Below are 13,881 nucleotides of genomic sequence, written 5' to 3'. Positions count from 1 at the left end.
TGAGAGAAGTCTCATTGTACAGTCCCTTGTTAGTGTGTGTGTATGTGCATAATGTGCAACAGAAGTACTCACACGGATGTAGCACTAAAATCTGTACACTTGTTGATTAGTGTTTATATTGGCCATGGTCTACAACATGTTATTTTAATGCATGTCAAAGGATGTTGGATTGCGCTTATAAATGTGTCCTCTAACTCCGTCTGCATGTGTTTGATGTGATTGGATCCGAGGACACATTCAGGGCACAATGAGTGTGTTCAGACCTGCACATTGCTATCTGTATGTGATCGGATCACTGAGGACATTTGTAAATACCCGGTCTGAACAGAGTCATGAGCAACTGGCTTATGGCAGACTAAAGTAGCAGCCCAAGACTATATGTTCGATTCAACATTTCAAACAAGACACTACACTGCTCATAATCAGGGCAGGAATCTTATCTGCACCTCAAACACAAAGGCAGATCTGAGCAGACGTACTGCATGTCTGCATGTGCAAGCACGAGTACAAGACAGATGTTACGTGTGCTGCAGTGAAGTAGGCCAATGACGTCTTCACACTGGCTCCCAGTCAGCTATAGAATAGACTTTAAAGTTCTGTTGCTCATCTACAAATCATTTAATGGTTTGGGTCCAGTTTTCCAGTAATGACGTATTTAAAAAAAATATATAATACTCGCAGGGCTCTGAGATCGACTGACTCACTGCAGATAGTTGAGCCCAGAGTTCAAACCAAATATGGTGAAGCAGTGGAACAACCTACCAGTGGGACTGACATTAGCACCAAATATTTTTAAATCCAGGTTAAAAACATTTTTATTCTCATGTGCTTATGATTGGGGAATTTTAAAGCACAAAAACAATGTTCTGCACTCAGTTTTATACTTTGTTTTTATGTTAAGCACATTGGGTTGCCATTGTGTACGTGTATGAAATGTGCTACACAAATAAAGCTGCCTTTGCCTTGACAAATGCAATGCAAGAAAGACATTAGTCCCATAATAAATTCAGTGGTGACAATTTTAATAATCTCCTGTGTGTTAGTAGATTACCTCCCTGTGTAACAAATAGTATCTGAAAAAAGGCTGCACCTCATAAATTGAGGTCGTGATCATTATGCAGCATGCTGTCTGTCAGTGTAGGTCACTGTGGAGGAGACACTTAGGGCAGCATACAGAAGATGCTGCCCCCCCACCCCCCCTCAGGTCCTGAGGAATTAGCTGTTGAGGGGCTGAGGTGAAAGTGATAAAAAGGTCAAGAAGTGTTTTATCGCTGGTGTGGAGAGGAGGTTTCATCGCCGAACACATAAACACCAAAATCCACTACGACAAAGGTTGACACTTTGAAGAAGTGGCCCCCTCACTTCATTCAAAGTTGGCTGGTTTCGCGCAGTCTGGATCTCAACAAACATAGTCTTTTATTGTTGTTCTACACGACTTTAGACGGCACCACTTGCATCAAAGGCTGTGGCACAAGGCATTTATTAGTTTCTGACTCTGCAAAAATGGGGAAAAACACTTCAATTCCTCAACATTGCATGCATCTCTGCACAATCTCATTTACCACATCACACATTCAGACTTTCCTCCTGCGGCCTCCCTCACACTCGGAGTTCTGCGTTATTGCAAAACTTGGAGAGAGCATCTTATTGACTCCAGTACGAACCATTACTAACAATCACTTGACATGTTTGACTTGCAGCATTTGTTCGGAGATTACGATAAAGATTTGTGCGCCTTCGACAAACATTTAGTTGTCCATGTTTGGCTTCAGATGAAGTGATCATGCATGTAGCTGCATTTAGGCTCTTGATTGTGTCATTTTAAATATATAAAGTACGTACTTTATATAAGGGCTGGGCAATGTGGCCAAAAATATTATCATTGCAAAATTATATTCAATAACTGATACAGAAATTTGGTTAAGTTGGTCTAGTTGTTTCCAACTTCTGAGGTAAAACATTTAAACCATATTAGTATTATGTTGGAACTTATTGTTACATTGGACTTACAGAACTCTTGGTACGCTTTCTTTCTATTTCTGCAAACACTGGATGAAACATGCTTCAAATTGTAAACTCATTCCCTCTGTTTATAATAAAAGTAAGGGCGCTTTCACACCAACAGCAGTTGGTGCGCACCAAACGATCCATTCGAAACCAAAAACTCTAGTTCGTTTCGTTTTCGTTGGTGTGAAAGCATCAATCGCACTCAGGTCCGCACCAAATCAAGCAGACCGAGACCGCCAAAAAGAGGTGGTCTCGGTCCGCTTGAGTCCGCACCAAATGTCAGACTCTGGTGCAGTCCCTCTGGTGAGAACGCGAACTCGGGTCCAAACCATATTCTGCAGTAAATGCCATGGACATAGCCTACCTTGTAGGTCTTTGGAGCAATCTTCGTCTCATAGTTAGCACGACCACATTCATGAAAATAGCGCGTCTCCTCTGCCTGAAATGACGCGTTATACGTCTTCGCCGACTCGAGCGCATCAGCAGATTGTTCTCCAGACGCAGCCGCGACTCATTCTCAAATTGGATATTTTGCCAAAAATGGCCAATACAGAGAATGTAATAAACGAAGATCAGAGCAAGTAGCAATGTGCGAACGCGTTGCTCCATAGTGAGTCAAAATTGGCGCTTTTCAACCGGAAAGATATAAACACATTGATGAAACATCAATCGGGCCAATTTTGGTTGGTTTGCTGGTGTGAAAGCGGACCACACTGGAGTCATATGTTACATAATAACAATTGTATTGCCTGGTGCGGATCAAATAATCCAACTAGTGGTGTGAAAGCACCCTAAGAGGCACAACACACCCACATATGCTTAGCCTGACTGCAGTCACTTGATACTCCATCTAATTTGGCCTTAAATATTCTGACTATTGCGGTAATATTAAAGAATTAACAGCCACTACGCACATAATGTGACACTATGTACTGGAGCAGTCAGACCTTTAAATCTCAGCAATAATATTTGGAGCGTAGGGCAAAAAATGTTAAATCCCCAAAGACAGACTCCTGCCCACACCTTCACACCAGCAGTGTTTGTTTTCCTTTCCTCGGATGTCAGTAGACATGGCAGCAAAGGAGAAACAACCAGAGCTATGTTGGAAATAGCTTCAAAAATAAATCTCTTTCGGTGTATTATTGGTTAACATAACAGTTGCCGTCGTATCAAATGTCACAAGTAAGATCTAGTGCAGGAAAGTGATTGGTGGGTAAAACTGGCTGTGGATTCATCTACATTAATGAATGCAGATTTATGAATGGCTTAAGCTCTGCTGCAGCTCAGCTCACTGCCTTTGGTTGGTGTAGCATTTTAGTAGTGTGTTTTACTACATTTAATAATTGTAATTTTACTGCAGCACATTGGGCATTTCATTACTCAAGGTGTGTTGCTCACCAAGTCTTTTACTGCATGTTGTACCTGGCAGCATGTTAGTATGATCTGCATCCAAATATCACTCACAAAAGTTGCACGGTTTGATCAAAACAGAACTAAAAACAGACTGAAACAGGCAGGCGTTTATGAGCTGTGCTAATAATATATGCTTTAATAGTTCCTTAACAACCTTGGATTGTTGTTTTTGTAACATTTTTCCTCAGTTCTATTGACAATACCCCACAGTCAGGAGCACTTAATTGATTCATTGCTTTGCTGCTTCTTAATAACCTGTGTGATAAATGGCCCAGTCATGTTTGAGTACTTCCCCCCCCGAGTTTGAGGAGGAGGAGAGCAATGTGCAGTGCAGGGTAGCAATGGGCATGAAGAAAGGGAATAAAGACCTTCACATGACATATAACAGTAAAAATAAAAAAAATATTTGCAAAGATCAGTGTAGACAAATAAATAAATAAAAAATACAATAGAATTAACAGAAGACTAGTCTGTATAAATGGTGGCATGGGGGGTTATTTTCTTGTCTTGATATTCTGCAGCTCTGACAATGACAGAGAGGGCCACATTATACTTCTCCGACTGTGTCACCACGGAGACGTCTCGAGCCTTCAAACTTCGTGGTGACGGACACGCGCTGCAATTTCCCGCCCGATCAGTAGGGGTCGCTGCGCAAGGTTGTTGTGCTTCTGGCTACAGTGAGCAATGGCGTCCGAGAGAGAAAGACTGTTGTTGTTGTTGAAACAGTGGCCGTTTCTCACTTTTCTGTGTCACGGAACGCAGTTTTAAGATAATTTGAGGCGAGAAATTGGCCATTTAGAGTCTAAACATGTGCCGTGTGTGTTAAGATATGACGTATTTATAGTTTGGCAGCGAAGTTGTCGGCGGTGATCAGCTCCGCCTCTGTGGACGCTCGGTGCGCACTGTGAGCCGGCACAGAGCAGCTTCGCTCGGCCTGTCCTGAGGACCAATCGCAGCTTTTGCCGTCTCCGTTGTCCCTTGACGGAGTGACGGACACTTAAAAAATATTTTTGTGCAGTCGGAGACGACGCAGAGGCTCTTCGACAGGCTCTGCGTCGACGCAGAGGACTCTGCGTAACCTACGCAGAGCACTTTACGCAGGAGTATAAATTGGACTTAATGCTGAGGATTTCATGGGTGCAGGGGCTTTGTGATCTGTAATGAGGTGAGAGCCTTGGGGTTATGCAGATATGTAATCTACAGCTAGTGTTTGTGAGAAGGCTGGCAGACAAATGAAAAGATTGTGTTACAGCAATCTAGCCGGGATAAGATGAAGGTGTCAATTAAGATTTCTGTGGGAAAGCATGGGTTTGGTTTTTACCAAGGTTTCTTTAAGTTGCAGTGTAGAAAATCTTTGGTCATGTGGAACTGATAGGCTTAATCAGCACAGTGTGAAGTAATTTGACAATGGCTTGAAGGCAAGATGTTTATACAATTTTGGCACAAACTGAAAATAAAGTATATTTTAAATGATACCTGATTGTATGAACTGTTTTTCATTACTCCAGAATGAGACTGTTGTGTTTATATCCAGATCTTGGTCAGCTCTATGGAAGCCACCAATTTAAACCATAATGTGTTTACAATAGCCCACAACTCATAAACTAAACATTTCAGTTCTGATGCAAACTGAAATGTTGCTAAATTAAAAAAAAAAACTGTGCCTTTAACTATACAAAACAAGTTTGGGTGAGTTTATGTAAAGATTTCTTGTATTGACATGAATCATGACAGTAAGTGGGCTTTTATGGGATTGTATCGCTGATATAAATGATTTTGAGGAGGATCTACGTATCAGTATTGAGTGACAGGCAGTGACAGACCATGACAGTGACATGGCAGTTATGCATTTGATTATTGTGTTTGATTATATAGCAGCAATGTGTGGGTATACGTGCTGAGAGATGCAGTTGAACTGATTCATTGAATCAATTAACAATAATAAATTAGAGCTGAATCGATAAGTAAATTAATCGCCAACTATTTTGATAATCGATAATCGGTTTGAAGCTTTTTTCATGATTAAAACAAGATTTCTGATTGTTTCAGCTTCTTCAATGTGAATATTTTCTTGGTTTCTTTGCTCCACATAAACAAAGAAATCATTCAAACTGAATCATTTTGGTTTGTGGACAAAAACAAGACGTTCAAGAACATCATAATGTCCAGCTTTGACAAACACCGATCAACGTTTTTTTAACATTTTATGACATTTTATGAACCAAACGATTCATCGATTCATTGAGAAAATAATCGACAGATTAATCGATTCCGAAAATAATCGTTAGTTGCAGCTCTGATAATAATAATAGTAAGAATTCATGGAAGGCTGCAGAAGACCGCTCCATTGATGTGCCTCAGTGCACACAGTCAATCTTAACATGGACGAACACAGTGGCCTGGGCAGTGCAAAGTCAGAGGGGTTAAGTTCAGGTGTACGCAAAGGACCTGGTTCTCTTTCTTCTAAAACCCTGATTACATGTTTTGTTCTTTAAAAAAAAAAAAAAAAAAAGAAGAATATTTTCCTCCTCCCTTGATGCTCTAACTGACTCACTCACTCACTGACACACTCCATCAAGGAAGCGATACTCAAGGCAGAGACAGGCCCAATCTTGTACACAGACTTGCTTGCTGAAAGCGTCATGATGGAAAATGCACGTCCATCAAACCTCTCGTATCGCATCACAGTCGGTGTCGAGCAAAGTGCAGAGCGCAGAGGAAAGCACAGCTCCAACCTGACACATTTGTTATTCTTAGCTGTTAACGCACACATTTCTTCATAAACCACATCGATATGTTCACCGTTACCGGATGCTTTATATTCTATGTGGGATTCAGTAACTTTTTCAAAGGAAAAATGAGGCGACTTCAATGTCTGTCTGAGCACAATCATATTTACCGAGTGAGATAATTTTCCACAAGCTTATCCTTATTTTCCCCCCCAAGTAAACTACCCTCGCGGGTTTTTTTTTTTTTCCACATTAGTATCCGCTTATGAATATGAATGAATGCTTGTCAAAGAAATTCCATATCACTCAGTTTTCCACGCTGATTGCTGCTACCGAAGCATTCCAGACGGGCACATGTCATTAGGTCAGCCTAATCCCACATTAGTCTCCATTACTAAGACGTGGTTTAATGATTCCACTATCTCTGCATATTAGCCCACCACGACTCTCCTCACCACCATCACACACACACACACAGACTACTGTTCCTGAAAAGGTCAGAAAGTGTCCTAAATAGTTAACAAAAAGCACACACACACACACATTCAAACACTCTGTGCTGAAATACAAACGTCTATAGTATCACACGTACCATATGTCTTCATATTTTCAGATGTGTGTCCATCTATGACACATCTTTCGCAATCCATTTAATGCATGGGGAACAAATGTAGCCTGTAAAACATATAAGCTTTCAATGTCAGCTACAGATTACACACATTGTACTCTCTGATTTACTGGTTAACATTGCCTGCTGAAATCCATCCAGCATTACAGAATATAATGGAATGAAATCAAAGCATAAATCAAAACATGTAAGGTCAGCCTCCACCTGAGGAGGCCGGGACTGAGCAGACAATAGCACACGCTCATGTGTTTGTATATCATACAAAGCCAAGAAAGGATATGCTATAGCACACAGACGTCTTGCCCAATATATTGCGGCGTTTTACTGCTGTTGGCTTGTGTTCCACTCGATGCTCTTCTACAAACACACACAGTATATCAATCAGCTGCCTCTCAGCTCAGCGAGCAGCTAAACCCATGGATCACTTAGCTGGAGAAGCCATGAATGTCACGGGATCTGGGGTCAGCGGGCAGGGCAAATAGAGTGCACAGGAAAACTACACCAACCTTTTGACTGTTGTGGGTTTCTCTTACTGTACACATGTGCATGCATGCTCCAAATACATAGTATGCATTTCACAAAATGTATTCTCTACATAGGCCCCACGGTTGGTGTAGTGGTTAGCACTTTTGTCTTTGCAGCAAGAAGGCCCGGGTTCCCCGTTTGGAACAACTTCGGAACAAGAGTCTTTCTGCAAGGAGTTTGCATGTTCTCCCCGCGTGTGCGTGGGTTTTCTCCGGGTTCTCCAGCTTCCTCCCACAGTCCAAAAGCATGCGATGGGGATTAGGTGAATTGGTCACTCTAAATTGACCGTAGGTGTGAGTGAATGGTTGTTTGTCTCTATATGTGGCCCTGCGATGGACTGGCGAACTGTCCAGTGTGTGACCCCGCCTGTCACCCAATGTCTGCTGAGATAGGCACAGCACCCCCCGCGACCCTCTGGTGGAGGATAAAGCGGTAAATAATGGATGGATGGAATTCTCTCCATGTTATATGCCATATAAATGGGGTTGATATTTAAACGAAGACAACATTTGACCGGCTGAGGATACCGTAGCGCTCAGGGAAGGGAGGGGGTGAGCAGAGGAGCAGTTCTTTGTTGTAAATTTCAGCCTCTCCTCTAGATGGCACTATAAACTACTTACTTCACCTTTAAGGTTAAGGTAGGTTTCTAAGGCCTTGATTAGACTACGGCCATAATTGTATTTTTAAGCATATCCAGATCTAGCTTTTTTAGCAGTCTGAGGAGGTTTCAAATATGATTCAGATCGGATTCTTACAGATCCGTTTCAATGTGAATGTCTCAAATAGGATTTTACAGTGTCTTCCCCCGGGGTTCTGTGTCCCTCACAATCACATGGATCTGGAAGTTCTTTGAAGGCACAAACGATCAACAGAAAAGACGACAACAGTATAGACTGGTCTGAGTTTGTCTTGACTGAAGACTAGACTAGACAATGTCAATATGGACACATACCGATCAGATCTGATTATTTGCAGTATACAGTATAATGTGAACAGTTGGTTCAGGGTGATCAGATTCTGATACAAATCAGATTTGGCCTACAGTCTAAACAAGGCCTAATTATGCTATGCCATACCAGAACCCTGCCTAAGTTTTAATTGAAATCAAGAATAAAGTACAAGTAAACAATTTAATTTCTCTGAATGATGCATGCTGGACACCCCTTAGGTCCAGTGTATAAATTTAGTTACACACTAAATATATATTTAGCAACATTTATTGGTGACATGTTGCAGCTGAATATCTTTTCCCTCACTCTTCCCTTCCAAGTGTGGTGAATAATCTATGTAGCATTCAGTTAGCATCAAAATGTCCCTTACACAAAAAAATCAATGTAAGAAATATTCATCTACACTTCTTTCCATGTGGACAGGCCCTCAGCTTATTATTTATATAGACTGCCTATACATGATATGATATTAATATGCATAAAAAATATGTTGGAATAAATAATGATCAACATGGGAACTTTATAATCACATTTAAGGCCTCTATGCATGACCTTCAAAACTAATTCTTGTATGTGGACCGAGCAGGAATCACAGAGGTAATGGATGTTTGGGGACAGCAGTCCTGAGTCAACCAGCTGAGCAAACAGATGAGGCTGTGGTCCAGACTCTTTCAATAAAGCTGAGCTCTGAGCGAACACATGGACTAATGCACACCAGGAGTGCAGTAATTGGCAAGTTGTCACAAAATGCACAGTCATGATTAAGTTCAGCAGGCAGTAAAACACCAAAAAGAGAAACGTAAATACACGTGAAAGAAACTAGACAGTTGAAAACTTGAAGATTAAATTTAAAAAGTAGTGGTTCAGCATTTTCATAAACTATGTTTTATAGACGTAGTATCACAGTTGTGGCACAGACTAGGAAAATCAATTTTCAGTATTAAACTTTGCACCAATGCAAAAGTGTCCATAAGTTCACCATAAAACAAGTTCACGTTATACTCCATTATATTATTTGTAAAAGTGTGTCTGGTACAAATAATATGGTGAGGTAACAATAAGATATTGTCATATTGGCACTTTTACGTTGGACCCTCTTTCCTGGAGCTGTAAGACACGGTTGGTTAGTCATAATTAAAAACATTGCACCTTTCAGCTGTAATTTAACCTTTGACTGAACATTAGACTGACAAAAAAAAAATGCTCACAAGCCGACTAAGATCTTATGGCACTTATACAACGCTGTTTTATGAAGGTTCTGTCAACACTAGGTCTCGTGTAATTCGCATGATTGCTGTTCCACTCTTGACATTAGCACAGTGGGTGACGCAAAGAGAAAATGTACAGTGAGTGACTGATTTGTGTACGTTTGCCTGAAAGTATATAATTGATGGTAATCTGTCTTAGTAAGTGGCATTACGTAACAGGAGAAAAGGCATTTCTCTTTTGCCTTAAACATGTCATTATAGTGGGAACATGGTGGTGCAGTGGCTTGCACACTTTGCCTCACAGCAAAGTTGCCAGTTTAGCCCAGTTGCTTTTGGTCAAGGACCGAGGAGTCTTAGGGCGCTATCACACCAACAGCAGTTGGTGCGCACCAAACGATCCATTCTAACCAAAAACTCTAGTTCGTTTCGTTTTCGTTGGTGCGAAAGCATCAATCGCACTCGGGTCCGCACCAAATCAAGCGGACCGAGACCGCCAAAAAGAGGTGGTCTCGGTCCGCTTGACTCCGCACCAAATGTCAGACTCTGGTGCGGTCCCTCTGGTGAGAACGCGAACTCGGGTCCAAACCATATTCTGCAGTAAATTCCATGGACATAGCCTACCTTGTAGGTCTTTGGAGCAATCTTCGTCTCATAGTTAGCACGACCACATTCATGAAAATAGCGCGTCTCCTCTGCCTGAAATGACGCGATATACGTCTTCGCCGACTCCAGCGCATCAGCAGATTGTTCTCCAGACGCAGCCGCGACTCATTCTCAAATTGGATATTTTGCCAAAAATGGCCAATACGGAGAATGTAATAAACGAAGATCAGAGCAAGTAGCAATGTGTGAACGTGTTGCTCCATAGTGAGTCAAAATTGGCGCTTTTCTACCAGAAGATATAAACACATTGATGAAACGTCAATCGGGCCAATTTTGGTTCGTTTGCTGGTGTGAAAGCGGACCACACTGGAGTCATATGTTACATAATAACAGTTGTATTGCCTGATGCGGATCAAATAATCCAACTAGTGGTGTGAAAGTGCCCTTAGATGGATTCCTGTGCATGACCTCTATCATTCCACCAGCAAAGAGCAAGGGAATTCTCTTCTTTCATGTTTCTACTGGTTGTGATTTAGTCTCAGGCTTCTGTGGCAAAGGGGAAAAAAAAAAGACCGTCTATCAAACCTTGGACATTTTGTCCTGAAGCAGGAGATGTTTTCATCAAACTGAGTCAGAGTGCCCCGAGGACTGAGTGATGGTGACCTGGACATCCTTGAGAAGTGTGTATAGATGAAACTCCTATGAAGTTGTGGGTCTTTATATGGGTCATGTGTAGCTATTCCTGCAACTAAAGCAGCTCTGTTTCAGCATGCAAAACATGCCGCCTATGAAGCCAGGCTGTAACTGGGTTCAGTTCACAGTCTGTCGACCAACAACACAGAGCCCAGCTGACTGGGAATGGGCTGAAGAATGGAGATGAATGGCAGATCAGGATGTCGTGGATGGTGCAAGTGCTTCAACTGTGAAAATGAACCATTATCCAAGCCATATTTCAAGCAAGGATCAGTTATGGTGGCTCTTAAAGTGTTTACTTGTAGATTATCTTTTAAAGGCCCGACCTCTTAATCCTCAGATGAGCGATATGTTGATAAATATGCACATTATTTGACCTGCTGATTATACACACTTTACAAGGCAAGTGGTAAATGCACAAGCTTTGGCAGCCAAGCCATAAATTGTTCATGAGATACTGTATATCTGTCACAAATGAGAGGCATTTTATAGGGTTTTTGTACATATTTACATTCTACAGTGTGGCATGTCAGTTGTGAATTTAGCACATTGCACTTTTACTTGTTGTTATTTATTATCCTCATCTTTACTGTCTTGCTGCTGTAACACTGTAAAATTTCCCCACTGCGGGACAAATAAAGGACTCTCTTATCTTATAACACATATATGCCAAAATCATCAAGTATGACATGCTGGGGCAAAATTCTGATTCTGGAAAAGCAATTTTCATACCGAATACCATCTGGAAATTTTTCTTTTTTTTTTTTTTTTATTAACATAGGTTAAATAAGGTCTGCATGCTTGTATCACCATTTGAACGGTTACCTGCGTAACTATTATCTGGAGGATAAAGCAGAAGACAATGAATGAATGAATGAATGAATGTCATCACAGCAGTTTTCACATGAACTTGGGGTAATGTGAGGAGATTTGAGTCACTGTCTGGGGGAGAGGCGTTCATCACTAATAATCAGAGCATGAGAGAGGATGGAGCCCAGCTTAAGCATGAAGGAAGCAGGACACGAGCCCTTCACACACTCTGGAGAGTCCCTCTGCACAATCTCTGGAGAATCTGTGCAATTCAGTGCATGTCTGCAAGCAGATTTAGATGTTATTAATGAATGCACAGTGTAATGATGAAACTGATCCCCTATTAGCCTAACCTTCACTATATTATGCTGGTTTCCGTTGGGAATGGAATTTCCATGAAAAAATGACAGCTTGATTTATGGCGCAAATTAAATGCATTATTCCGTATCCAAAACAATGAAGAAACAGTGTTCACTCAGTACCTTTTAAGTTTTTTTTTCACACAAGGAAAAAGGAAAAAGTCCCATCGTGTCCTTGCAAACCTCTTGCTACTGCTGCATCTTTATGACACGGACCAAAGAACAACCGCTATGTTTGTTTAAGTTTATAATCGCTTTAAAATAGAAACTGTTTGGTTTTCATGGCTTAGGATCAGCCTTTTACTATATTTACTTTAGGCAAGGACCTTGCTTTATGGAGGCCGCCACCTTGTGCTGCCATGTATCTTTAACATTATCATGTGTCCTGATAATGCAGAGAGCAGAACTGATGTATCATGCAGTAAGAGACTCTTTCCTTGAAAGAGAAAGGCAGTTGGAAGTGGACTCTTTTTTCTGCAATTATCAGTTTGTCTTAACACTGACAAAAAAACGAACTGTGCACTTAAGTATGATCGCACGAGCAGCTTAACCCCTCCTCACAGGCAGCTTCTTGCCTGACACGTGCAAAGTGGGGAAAGATTTAGTCCCACAAGAAATCTCAGGATCTCCTTGGTAGCAAATAAGCCGTAAAATGCCGAGGCAAAAATCTCTGGCATCTGCTTTTCAAAAGGGCCATCGGGGAGTCTCCATTTTCTCTTGGTTACATAAACAATGGAGCATTAAAGTCTAAATGCCTTTAACAGTATGACTACTGCCCGGGCCACTAGGGGCTGTTTCCTCCCTGCCTCATTCTTAGCACAAACATAACCTTATAGACCATGTTGTCTGAGTAAAGTTGCGTCCTAAAAATGACCATAGCACCAACATTCCAAAGAGGTGTGTAACTATGTGTTTTGTATAAACACAAAAAAAGCTGGCTGATGTGACATATCACTACTTTAAGGTCTAATAAGGTTTCAGGAATGACCAAATAATGGCAAGTAATAAAAGTTATAACCAATTTAAGGTTGACAGAAAAAGGGAGGTTTTATGAGAAAATGAAATACAAAAGCAATATAGAGGGTGAGAGGGGAGGAATAATGTCATGGTCCTTTGAATGTTCCCAGCCTGAGAAAAAGACAACACCGGCTCGTGTTTAATTTGTTTACATCTTTCATGCAACTCGTTGTTTTTAACAGGGCCAAGAACTTACACAAAAGCAAGAAAAATAAGCTTTGTTTTTATTTGAGAACAGAAGGGAAAGTGAGCATTTCCCTCAGTGTGAGCCAGCAAGTATTTTATTATGTGTTGCTGCATGTGTGTGTGTGTGAGAGTGACTGTTTACACAGCTGCAAGTTAAGAGCGGAATCACTTCACCTGGCGGTGGTTCCTGGGGTGTCCACTGTGATCCCATTAAAAGACAGACAGGCTCTGGCACCTTTTCCAGTAAACAACGAGGACTTCGCTTACTAAAAATGTGCCCACGTTAGAGCACAGAAAGCTGAGGCCTCGTCCCAACAAACCCCTGCGGAATTTACTCAGGGTGCAAGTGGTTCATTCTCTGAACTAGCTGATAGCTGATTGCTCTGGCAAGGATAAGGTGGATGTGCTGAGTGGCCTCCAGCCCAGTTTCCACTCCATTCAAGTTTCCACTCAGACCCAGACCTGCCTCTACACATCCCTCTATCTCGCTCTCAATACAACCCAGCCTCTTCGCATCCTCCTCCACAGGGCCAGTCCTAAAGCCAATATCACTCATGCCAGGTTTAGTGAAACATCCATATCAGAAGGTGTTTGAGGACCTACCTCTGTGTGACTGTCTATGCTGCCGTCTCTCCCACTACACTCTGGATCTCCCTTTTCCTGCTTCCAACCATCAAACCTGTACACTAATAAATGACCCTGGAGCTTTCTGCTAGATGGGATTCACTGATGAGGAGATCCATTACCGAGCAC

The sequence above is a fragment of the Microchirus variegatus genome (assembly GCF_963457635.1).
Source record: "Microchirus variegatus genome assembly, chromosome: 8".
Taxonomy (NCBI): domain Eukaryota; kingdom Metazoa; phylum Chordata; class Actinopteri; order Pleuronectiformes; family Soleidae; genus Microchirus; species Microchirus variegatus.
The sequence above is the reverse complement of the archived record's forward strand: the minus strand, read 5'-3'. Positions refer to the sequence as shown.